Below are 12,710 nucleotides of genomic sequence, written 5' to 3'. Positions count from 1 at the left end.
TGAGTGATAAAGGGAAGTGATGCAATCTGTTCCATGAGAACAAATGGGTAATTTCTTGAACTCCACAAGAGGAATTTACTTTGGCCATAATGACCTCCCCCTTCCTGAGATCAAGGGCTAATTTTTACTACTTGAATAAGAGAATCACTTTCTTTAGGCCTCTGCCTTTCTTTATTTTCTTGCTGTATCTTACTATGTTTGGGATAAGTAGATATTCCTGGGCTGTCCTAGAACATAGACCTTTCCCCAAAATGCAACCAAGATCCACTGTGAGGATCTGGCCATAAATCTGGCCATATGGGTGTATGTAGCCTCTCCTGCACATCCCCTGTACTTGCTTTGTGTTTGTTTCACCCAACACTTGAATTTCACCCAAACTGCTCAGGGAGACACAAACACCCTAGGCATGAGGTCCTCAAAGTCTTCTCCCATCCTTCTTACAGGAATGCAGTTGCCACTCAGAGACCACTGCTGTGGGTCTCAATTTTCTGACCCAGGCCACAGGTAAACTTTTCCACATTCTATAGCTTATACTAAATATTGTCACAGCCAAGCTGTGATAAAAGTGAGAAGTGACAGGTCCTCTCAGCAACCATTAGAAAGATCCCTGTCTGATACTGGATACAGGAGGAATTCTAGCACATTAAAGCCAAATTAAATTTTAAAATCTGAAATCCTTATCTCCTGAGTTCTACAATCTCCTCCAATCCCCAAAATCTTATACAGACTCCCCGACAATTAACTCTGTTCACCTTCAATGTTCCCTGCATAAAGCAACTGCAAAGAGAATCCAGAAGAACATTGTGGGGAGGGAAGGTAAAGAAACTGTTTACTTATAACCACTTCTGTCTCTCTTCACTGCCTTCCTTCTCTTTGTCAGCAAAATGGGTCAGACAAGATAACAGAAAGGAGAGCAAGAAATGCAGAGGAGACACACCCCCTCCAAGCTGCAAGGAAATTGAAAGATAAACAACTTCCCTCAACAGAAGGATTTACCTCTAAGTCTTCCTGCACAGGCCAGCCCAGGAGTGCAAAAAGAAGAATACAAGACCTTGCCAAAATAATAAGACTTAGAGGGGAAAACATAACACTTGGCTGGAAAATGCTCCAAGGTCAGCAGGACAGCCTCCTTCAGTGATAAAGGAAGTCCCTTCTTAGAGTGCCGACCCTTCCCCACACCCAGATGTCCTGAACACACAGATTACATCTGATGCTTGCTGGAACAAGGGCTGGTGTGGGCACACATTCTCTGCAGGAGTTGAGGGGGTGCCTGGGGAAGGCCACCCAGGACAATCTGCCATGGGCAGAGCATCCAGCTCCTGCATTTCCCACGGCCCTTGCCCTGACACATGACTGGGCACGCACCCATCCTGTGATGGGGAAAGGATCAGGATGTCTGCAAAGGTGCCTACCAGGCACAAGCTGCTGTCACAGCCAGATTTGCTTCCATTGTGCTTCCAGAAGGGTTTAGGAAAACATCCCAAACCCACTGTCCACAGAGAATCCACAGACAGCCAGTAATCTCCCTAATGGCAGGAGAGGACCCATGGATTTTTCCTTTCTGCATCCTTCACTGCTTTGGCAGACAGAACACAGCAGAACCATTCCTCTGCTGGACAAGGGACACACTGATTTCATACTACCAGAGACACACAAGGCACAGCATCCTTATGCATGCACACCCAGCTACCTCTGCCAGGAAGAGCACATGCAATTTATTCCTCCAATGAAAAATCAATTTCTACAGAATGTAAAGACTACTCACTACTGGGGAGAACATCTTCAGAGCATATTATGAGGATTTTTTTGGAGGAAAAATACTGGGGAAGATATTCCAACCTCTTCAGGAAATGAAATAGCCACCCATCCTTCCACATACAGCCCCTTCCTCTGCCCATCACCAAAAATGACAGTGGTTCCCAAAAAAAAGATCACAAATATTTGATTTCATTTAAGTACATGGTATATACAAGCACATTAATTCCCTCAAGAGAAAATATACACTTAATAGATTGAAAGGAGTGCTGTAAGAGAACAACCACCACCACCAGATCCTGTGAGTGACTCTAGCATGTGCAGGAAGAGTCTGGACACTGGGTGAGATCTGTTTAGCAAGTGCCAATGCCCCTGCACTTGTGTGGTGGCAGGTACACTCATCCATTTACAGTGCATTTCCTCACCCAGATCTTCCAAATGAAACTCCATCCTGACTTGATGACTTCTGGAGATTGAGACATCCTGATTTTCCTTAATACTTATAAGCATCTTCCTAATGTCTCCAGTGGTTAATCACATTCACTGTTAACAATCTGTGCCTCTTTCCTAATTTGAAATAATCTTTTTAACTTCCAGGCACTGGCTGCTATTGTATCTTTTCCCATTAAATTAAAGAGCCTTTGGTACACAGCCTATTCTGCCCAAAGAAAATTGAGAAACTTTTAAATACCTTGTGATAAGCTAAACCGATTGAGCAGTTCAAGAAAAAGTTTTATAATGAACAGTTTAATCCCTGAAATAACATTGAGCACTACATCTTTCTTGTCTTTGAACATCTCTTTAAAAACACCAACATTAAACCTTGTCAAAATACTCTGCAACTGATTTCACCTCTCTGTCCTCATTCAGTATTTCCTGTTATTATGAATGTACGTTAGTATTTAAAAATTAATTAGCTTATTTTAAGCTCTGAGGACTCACTGCCATATTTCTGCTCTTCTCCTGCCATCCTTTCCAAGGTCACTGGTTTCTGGAAGCACAATTCTGTATTCTAAACCTACAGCCTCCAGTCTTTCCCATAACATGCATAACATGCCCCAGCTCTATAAAAACATTTGGCCATATTAAACCCAGTTACCCAAACAACTCAGAGGACACTGTACAGCTGCTGCTCCTTCTTCATGCTTCACCACTCAGGCACAACCTTTACATAATCCACAAATTTGAATAGCTCTAATTTCATGTTTTCTTCCAGGCCACTGACAAAATTACTACAAAGCTCTGGACCTACTATAAATCCCTGAAAAAATCTTCCATTCATATTCTATTTTCCACATCCACTGTTTTTAATCCAGTTGTTGACTCATAGATCACACATGAAACTGTATCTGTTGAACAACATTCACTTTTCAACAACACCCTCACTGACTGAAGCAGTCATGGGAATACAATTACCACACAAATCCCATTTGTAAGTATGTGTTTGATACAAGAGATTTAATTAGAATTTTTTGATCTTCCAGAGCACTGCTACTCCCCAGCCACGTAACAAAGTCTCTTTTGCTTCACTAATTTTGAGTAAATCCCACCAGCAGCCCTCCTCAATCAATTCCTTTTGGAACAACATTCCATTTCCCATGTTGACTCAGCAGGCAGCTGGAGCACCTGTGCCCCACAATCCACTCCCAAGCTTGGACAGGTGCACAGATTTTGCTTGGTTTGGGGTTTGGTGGGTTGTTGTTGTATCAGCAACAAACAGCTAGAGCAATTCACATAAGATCAATACATTTTAACAACCTATTTATTCTGGATTCAACATTCTGGATTCAAATATAATAACCCACACTTCACTGATGCTGATGTTCTGGGTAAGACTGGAGAAACTGGAGAAAATCTTTGATTGAATTACCATGTCTCTAAAATGTCACTTCCCTAGTTCTGTTGGGCTAGAAAAGTTCTCTTCACAAGAATTTTAGATAAAAATCTTCACTGTGAAGAGAAGATAGTACAAGTCAAAATTATGGTACTTCTACTGTATTTAAATTCCTTCTTATCCTGTGGTTGCCCTACAAGCCCCTTCTACCCGACCAGCCAGGTTCTGCATTTCTGCTGGTCAATTCTGCCCTTGCACAGCTCCACTTCTTGGGTAATTAGATCAAGCTGGTTTGCCACAGAGAACACCAGAGTAAAGTTTTCTGCCAAATCACTACAAAACCCCTTTAATTGCTTTTATAAGTTTAGTGCCTCTCTTATATAAAGCATGTTGTTTTACACTTGAGTCGACCAAAGTCCTCCTGGTTTGGTGTAAGTTTCAATGTATTTGTAACCCAGGCAAGCACGTGGGCATGGTGAGCTTTTCCACCTTTGCTTTTCTACTTATCTGCCATCCACCAGCATAGAAACAGTTACAGTGGCAGAAGAGAAATTTTGCTAATATGCTCATTCTTGGCTAGCTCCTACCAGTGCCATTGTGTGTGCCTGTGAAGAGAAGGAGGAGAGAGTAATTAAAGTCATACCAGAAAGCAGCTAGTTCATGTCATCAACTCTCCTCTGCTTCAAAGAGGTGCCCAAGAAGCAAATGGTAGTTGCACTTTGCAGCTCAGAAATTCCTCTTAGGATTTAGGGCAGGAGTAGAGGGCACAGTCTGTATGGTCTGAATGCTGCACTCTGTGTTCATACCACAAGCTGCACTGATTGCATCAAACAGATTTCTTCAGCCTGGTTTCAAAGCAACTGGCTAAAGGTCTTCCCCTAAAGATTTCTGCATCTTTGAATGAGATCTTTAGTCATGAAGTTATGCAGCACTTTTCCCCAGCACAGGATCAATACTTCCTCCAGACAAGTGCCTACCAGCCTTTACATCCTTCCCAATGCTTGAATAACTGACTGTCACTAACACCAAACTTGGATCATTCTTCCTTTCTTTCTTTGTGCATCCCAACTTGCAGATACACCCTCAGAACAGCAGCTTTGGGACAAGCTGACAGGCCACCCCAGAGGGCTTCAAATCACTGCTCCCACTTGCAGGTTTTAGAGCACAATGAAAAAGCTGCTATGAGCTCTAAGTGATGGATGTAACACTTCAAGTGAGTCACAGACACCTTTGAAATGCCACAAGATTTTTGGAGGTGTCAGACTGACCCCAACTCCAGCATTACCACTGAGTAAGAGCAAGATTTCAATTACTGCAGCTGCTCTGAGATTGCAATAGCACTGAATCAGCCTTGCTCACAGGAGTGCACAGAAATGCTGCTACTCCACATCAGGCAGAAATTGAGTCAATGGTGCATCTGACCTTTAAGAATTTCTGAAAGGTTATTTTCTATACCTTGAGATATTCTTCTAAGTAACAAATCTTATTGATATTCTTATGTAGTTTTACATCTGCATGAATGAAAGCAATATATACTTTTTCACCTTTCTATTCCCCCTCAAAATTTGTTTCAACTTCAGGTATACCAATTTTCAGCAAATGTGCAGTTGGCATTTGCTGGTTATCACATACAAAATACTGATCAATTACTCACTATTATTTAGAATGGCATGCCACCAGCCAGCTGGTTCTAAAACATGATAACTTAAAAAAAACAAACAACAAAACAATACCACCACATTCTCAGAAACTCAACCAGCTTTTAAAGGTTCCTATTCAACAAATTTTACCTTCTCATACCAGCAAGAAGCTAGCTCCTGTAATTCCACCTTCTTTCTTCTCCCACCATATAATGACACTTGATTTCATCAGCTAATTCTGTCCCTTTCTCAAACAACAAAGGGTTATTTATTATTTCATCATTCCCCTTCCTCTTTAAGATTGTTTCTTAATAAGCATAAAGCCCTAAAAATTAAAGGTGAGGTTTCTAAAAGTTAACAATAAGCAAAATTTTCACTCATTGTTTCAAAATGCGAAAATATCAGATTCTACACAAGTCTTCTTCTGTGCTGGCAAAATTACTCAATAAGCACTGATTTGAGTGGCAGAGCTCTCTATACCCCTGCTCTCTGTAAATTATTTTCATATGGCTAAAATATTGCTTAAACATAACAAATTCTTGTCTTGAGATGAGCATTCTCTGAAACAATTTCAGCTGTAATAAACTCAACAATCAGGTAAATATAATGCAGAAATTACTTCGTGTAAGCAGAAAACATGTCTCAAAACTATATTTGTACCAAGGATCTAGGAATAGTAAACAGTACTTAACCTCTGCAGGAGCTAAGTTCTGGAGAACTGGGTTTAAAATAAGAGACTTTGTTAGCAGAGAATATTATCCCACATGGTATTGTCTCCCAAAAACTTCTGGCACCTGATGGAAACAAATCCAGAGAAATTACAGGAACATTGTTGCATGGTAACTAACAGCATTCTTAAAAACCTTGTACTCAACTTTCATTCAACTGACACCCATTTTCACCATGTTTGAAAGCACACTTCCTGCACTGTTACATTCTGGATTTGATCACAAGGATTCCACTCCATCCCCATGGGAAAAGCTTGCCACTCCCATCCTAGCTCAGTGACTGGATACATCTCCAAGAAGTGTTTCAAAGGACAAAATCCTGAGAAACAAAGTGAAGGCAAGGCAACAGGCCTGTCAGCTGGGAACTCAGAGACAGACAGAGGACAACAGAGGACCTAAGAAAGGGAGCCAGGGAGCCAAGAGTCATACTAGTGACAACTGGAACATGTGGAGAAGGATGGAACAAGTGCTGCTCAGTGCTGCAGGGGGTGTGATGTGATGTGACATGTGTGTACCCACACATATGTATGTGTGTGTGTGTGTGTGTGTGTGCACAGGAATGAGGCTTGCAGAGCTGTGTGGCAGCAGGGTGAGGGACATCAGTGCTACAAATACATCCCTGCACACAGGAGATGAAGCACTGGGCTGTACCAGCAGGAGCACAGCCCCCTGACCCAGGGAAACCAGGGCTCCCTGGCACTCAGCACTTTTCAGAGCCACTGCAAACAGCACAGGCAGTTCTGGGCACCCCCAGTACGTACCAGGCACTGATCAACCAGAGTGGGCTTGGTGGAGGGGCACAGAGATGCTCAGAGGGACAAAGCTGTGTGAAGAGAGGCTGTGGGAGATCCAGACTGCACAAGAAAAGGCTCTGGGGAGCTGACAGCAGATCTGCTGGACCTCCAGGGGGTCTGTGCACAGGGGCACCCAGCAGGACAGCAGACACAAACTGCAGTGGTGCAGGTGTGACCTGACCCAGAGAAAAGGCCTTGCCTTTCCTGGTGAGGACAGTCAAGCACCAGAGCAAGGACACAGAAACTGACAAACCTTTGTCTTCAGAGGGTTTAAGACCTGAATGAACAAAGTCCTGGTCTGACCTTGGTGTACATCTCACTTTAGGCAGCAGGTTGGACTAGACACCTCCTGAGGCCCTTTCCAGTCTGAATTATTTCCCAATGTCAACTTGGATCCCAGAGAACACCACAATGTCCTGTTACAGATTTACTATGCCAGGTTATACCTTTCAAATCTTCACTGTTGAGAGGAGACAAAACCCTTGCTGTTTGGTTCATCTCCTCACAAGAGCACAGGTTCCCACCCAGGATCTGCAATTGCCTTGAGTATCTAATCTGGAATTCCAAGAGATTGTAGATGTCAGAAGTTACCACTGAGTGCAGAACAAGTGGAACCCAGTGCCTAAACATTCAGAGCTTTTTTAGGAGAAGGTGGTGTTTACTCCGAGGTAGAAAATGTCACATATTCACAACAGCTCTTCCTTAAAGTAGCAACTGTCTATTTCTTGAAAATTTCACATTCAGCACCTGCGCTCAAGGAACAACCCCTACATTCTGATGCTGCTAAGGCACAGGGTGAGAAGCTGTGTTGTTCTCTCTGTATATTCAGAGTCTACAGCTCCACACCTGGGAAAAAACGCCAGCAAACCAAAACCATGCCAGCTCCCACCAGGAGCACCTGCAGTGGTCTAAGCAGACTGCTTTGTTTTTATTCTTCTGCTGGGTGCTGCTGCCCCTAGAGCAGAGCTACTTAAACAAAGGCTGTTACTCTAAATTAATTGATTCTGCATTGAAGCACCTAGAGACCACTGACAAGGCCCATTACTCTAAGTCAGGAAGGGGAGCTACCACCTTCAACCAGGCAGCAGAACATCTCAAACCAACACAGAAGTTTCTGCAGTGATTTCCTACAGGCTAAGTGATTATTCACCAAGTATGATGCTTGCATAACCATACAAAGGATATCCAATGTTAACAGTTATAAAGACAAGCAAATGTAACCATCTTATTAGCATTAAAAAAAAAAAAAAAAAAAAGGAAAAAAGAACTATTACTTCCTTTTACTGTTTGGATTTTTCCTGTTTGGTGTTTTGGGTTTGGAGTTTTTCTTTTTGTTTTTTTAAATCAAAATTCCCCCACCTGCACACAGACTGGAGCGATGTAGTAAACTTTTTAAGGCACCAGTTTTGTACCAATCGACTAAGAGACAGGAGGGGATTTCAATGGAGTTTGCAAGCATCTCTCAAACACGAGCACTGAAACATACAGCCACCCAAAACCCATCCTCGGAGGGAGCAAGTTAAAAAGCTGGAGGCGGGATCCGGACAGGAGAGGTAACAGGATCAGCAGCACCAGCTCGGCACACCGAGCCTTCCCCCTCCACGCCTCACGAACAAGTCTCACGCAGACAATAAATTATGACTTTGCATGTCTGTTTAGCAGTCCCACAGATCGCTGGGCCACAGCAGAGCGTGACAGCGGCCGTGCCCGGGCTCCGCCAGGCCCCTCCGTGTGAGCACCGCGCTGCCGGCACGGGCGGACCCCCGGGAGCCCCGGCACCCCACGGGGGGCGAGCGCACCTCCGGCCGGCTCCCCCACAGCCACAGCCCCGCTCAGGCCCCGAAGCTCGGCCGGGTGCGCCCCGGGCCGGCCGCCCCGCTCCCGGCGGCGGCTGCAGCCTCAGCCCCGGGCCCGGCCCCGCAGCCCCCGGCTCCTCGCCCCGCACCGGGACCCGCCCCCCGGGCGGCCCGGCAGCACCGCCCCTCCGCCCTCCCACCCCCGCATCGCTCCCGGCCCCTCGGACCGCGGCGGCCGCTGCCCCGCCGCCCCCACCCGGCGCCCACCGCGGGCCGGGCGGGCGCCCCGCGCACACCCCCGGCGGGGCGGGCGGGCCTTCGCCGGCGTGCCCTGCCCGGCCCGCTCCGCTCCCATTGTGGCGGCGGCCCCGCAGCGCTGCGCTCTCACCTGGGCGGCGGGCGGGGGCTGCGGCCCGGCGGCCCCGGGAGCTGCGGCCGCCCCGGGAGCTCCGGGAGCTGCGGCCGCCCCGCCGCCTCCTCCCGCCTCCGCCGCTCCTCGGGCTCCGCCGCCGCTCGGGGCCGCCCCCCGTCGCAGCGCCCGCCTCGTCCCCCGGGCAGCAACAGGCGCCTCCGCCGCGAAGGTTCCGCAGGGCGCAGAAAGGTTCCCCCCGGCCCGCGGGGTCCCGGGGCTGGAGCGGGATGGGGCGGGATGAGGGGCCCCGGCTGCTGCCGCCCCTGCCATGGGCTGTGAGGAGAGAGACTGCAAGGGGCAACCCCCCACCGCCCGCGGAAAGCGGCTAATTAGCCACAGGGACCCGTGGTCATTAAGGCTCCAGACAGGGACAATGAGGAGCTTAGCTTTGCTCCGGGCCTTGGCCCCTCAGGGTTACTGCCCTCCACATGCATAAAAACCCATCTCGCTCCGAGCCCCTGCTCTAGCCTGGGTTCTTCACAGGAGAGAACTTTATTTCTCGTACTCAGTGATACAGGACCCATTTATGTTCACCCTGTTCTCCTGCCAGAGCCTGGCTCTGCTGCCTCCCAACCCTGCCCACAGGCACTGGCAACCATCGCTGAGCCCATCCAAACCTTCTCCAGCTCCACAATCCCACTTCCCTCAGCCTGTTAAACCCTAACCTTTCTGCAGCCTCCCCAAGGTTCTTTACAATTCAAAGCCTCACATACCAGGGGTATCCAGAAGTGGAGGCAGCATTTCAGATATGAGGGCTGAGGAAAAGGTGAGTTCCTTGCTCATCTCCATGGGCTGGCTATGGTCCCACAGAGTGAGAGCCCAGTGTGCCCATGGCCTCTGTCACTGCCAGGACACCCTGCTGACACCACACCAAGATGCTCAGCCTGCACAGCAGCCTGAGTTCTGTGTTTTCATCTGTTACAGGGAGCAAAAAGCACAAGTCCAGCAGAGAAAGTGCCTGTCTGGTTCCCCCACCCTCAAATACCCAGAGCAAGAAAAATACAAGTGGGAGACTGGCATCTGGGCCTGGGTATGTACTGGCAACCTGAGCATCATCAGTGTAACTCAACTGTGAGTCCTTCAGGGGCCTCCTGGGTTTTGGGGAAGCCAGAGCTGATCCAAAATAAAAAGGACACAGCACCCACCATCTCACAAACAGTGTGCCCCAGGGTACTTGGCAAAGGCATGAAGGGATCACCGTAAACCTTTGCCTTTCTGCCCATCTAGACATATCCAAATCCTCTATGGGACCTTCTACTATTAAACCTGATATCAAAGTCCATATTTTCCTTCCCTGCCTCAGCCTGTCACACAGGGGAAGCCTTCAGAGAGAAGGATGGTGGCAGAGACCTCAGAAGCAACAGAACAAGTCCAAGTTAAAGCAGGCAGAATGCCCCCAGCAGAGCAGGGAGGAGTTTTTATGGGATTTTAATGTGTTATGCTTCGGGCATTTGCCCCGCAGCAACATGGACAAGCACAGCCCAGGTAAGGGTGGCTGCTTCACAGGCCAGTACTCTGAGCACTCCAGCAGCTAAGCACCTCCTCCTTATTTCTAAAAGAAAACAGCCTAGAAAGTTATTCTTGGTTTCTGTAGATGTACAACCACAAGATACCATGCATCTTTCACAGCCAACAAATCTTTGCAGTGGGACATTCATGTTTTCTGCTGGACACCTTGGGCTGGGTCTGCAGAGCTCATCCCTTCACACAGCTCCACATCTGCCACACTTCCCCAGCAGGCAGCTCATGCTGCAGCCTCAGGACTCCCACTGATGCCACCCAAAGCACTCAGTCCCAGCAGCAAGTGAGCAAGTGGGGTTATGACTGCTGGTTTGCAACGCTGAGGCTGGAGTTGCACCATCCAGAGAGAACCGGGGTAGCAAAGTCAGGTGTTGTTTCTTAAGGAAATACCCTCAAGTCCCACCACACACAACAGGTCTGGCTCCTTAAGCAGGTACCAGCTGTCCTTTACTATCTCTGGTGGAGGATTGGTTTGTAGCAATGACTCCTCCCACAATAAGCAAATAAAGAAATGGTCAGAAATCTTCCAGGTGGGATCAGTGGTTGCCCCATAACATCAGTGGAGCAGCCACCTACACAACCCCCCAAGTGCTTTTGCAGCCTTTCACACATCAGCCATCAACAAAAGAGCTCTACAAAGAGCCACAGGACAGTGGCTGGTTGCTCACAACAACCTGTGACCTCTGCCCTTCCCTCACGTCCTGTGCCTCAGCTGAATAGGACAGGGCACCTGCAGCAGATTTTGCTCTGAGCTGGGCAGGCATCCAAGTATTGGGAAATTCCTGTAGCTGGGTGTTGGGAAGCACCAAAGCAAAGGGATATGGAGCACTCCTCCTGCTTTGCCAGGCTCTGTTTCAGTCTCAGAGTTGACACTCAGCTTTTTAAACCCAACCAGTGCACAGACCCAAGGGGAGACCCATAAGATCTGAAGAGCAGTTGATTTTGGCCTGCAGATCAGGATGTGGGGGTGGAATATGTGAACAGCTACAGAACATTCCCCACCTTGGCCCCTGGCTGTCTAGAACACCCCACTGCACTGGGTGTCCTTTGGAGATCCCGGCACATATCCAAGGAACAGCACAGCCACACCTCTAGGGGGGTAAATCAAGCTGACTGATTGATGCCCTACAACTGGATCCCAAAAGAGCAAAGCAGACATTGTCTTAATACAGGAAAGGCCATCAGATTTCAAAGCAAGAGCTTCAACTTCTGACTCTTTAAATGCTCATATCATTTACAGTCTGAATGGGGTTCTTGGGCAGTATCAGTTACATGGATTAGGAGCTGTAGAGGACATAAGTACAATTCCTCTTCCTGAGTTTTTTACAGCTTAATGGACAGGAAGCATTGTTGATGAGCCTCCAGCTTCTTACACTATGACCAGAATCTCCCCATCTTCCCTTTGTGCTTTTTTCTGTCCTAGAATCACTCTCAATTAACAGTACAAAAATAAAACCCATGTCATCCATCTCTCCTAAGCTGCACATGCATTATTCATCACCATGCCCTAATTGATTCTCTTATAACCATGAGCACTTCTGCACTTGGCTGTGTTCTTCTTGTCCAGCAGAGCACAATTTATGAAGTTTTATTCCACTTGGAAAAGGCACTTTCAAAGTGGTGCCTTCCATGACTTTTCTGATGAGAACACCAGGTTTGATCTCAATGCATACAGACTTCAGTCCTGAGTTTTGTGCCCAGATAAAAGTGTCAGTCAAGTGGCTCTGGTGCACTGATGCTCAGTGTCCTGACTGGGAGGTCAGTACTGTTCCGGATACTCTGGGCCCTCTTCCCCATAGCAGGATCTATAAAAGAGGTAAAAGGAAAGATTTGAAAAGGGCTCCACAGCCCTGATTAAATGCTCTGAAATGTGTAATCTATAAAACATGTAGGGAGCTAAAATGCCCTTGCAACAGCTTTCCATGTAAGTTAGAGAAGCATCTCCTGAACTACTCAGCCAGAGGACAAGATTCTCTGGAGGCTCCCTCTAGAGCAAGAGAAAAATACATATCCCATCTACATGAGGATAACTCATCTTTGCCTTCAGCACCCTGACATTAGAATACCTCTGGATTCTTTCATCCTAAGATTTGACCAGGTTTTCTGGGAACTGAAAGCCTGTGACAAAAAGCTTAGAAACAGCACATTTTATCAATGTGCAGTCCAGACACTCAGTGAGATGAGCGAGTCTGAATTTCACTCTGCAACTCAAGCAAATACAAGTCAGCAC

General features: G+C 47.2%; 1 protein-coding gene across 2 annotated transcripts in view; it reads right to left on the bottom strand.

Moving 5' to 3' along the window:
* RAD54L2 (RAD54 like 2) overlaps positions 1-8,992 on the bottom strand; it is a 68,860-nt gene extending 59,868 nt beyond the window's left edge. For both annotated transcript variants that reach the window (XM_058031719.1, XM_058031716.1), the window contains exon 1: positions 8,936-8,992. The gene's annotated coding sequence lies outside the window, so the exon portion shown is untranslated. The remainder of the gene's footprint in view (positions 1-8,935) is intronic.
* Positions 8,993-12,710: the final 3,718 nt, after the last annotated feature.

This window comes from Melospiza georgiana, chromosome 11 (genome assembly GCF_028018845.1).
Source record: "Melospiza georgiana isolate bMelGeo1 chromosome 11, bMelGeo1.pri, whole genome shotgun sequence".
In the NCBI taxonomy this organism is placed as follows: domain Eukaryota; kingdom Metazoa; phylum Chordata; class Aves; order Passeriformes; family Passerellidae; genus Melospiza; species Melospiza georgiana.
Note: the sequence above shows the minus strand (reverse complement) of the source record. Positions and strands in the feature narration are given on the sequence as shown.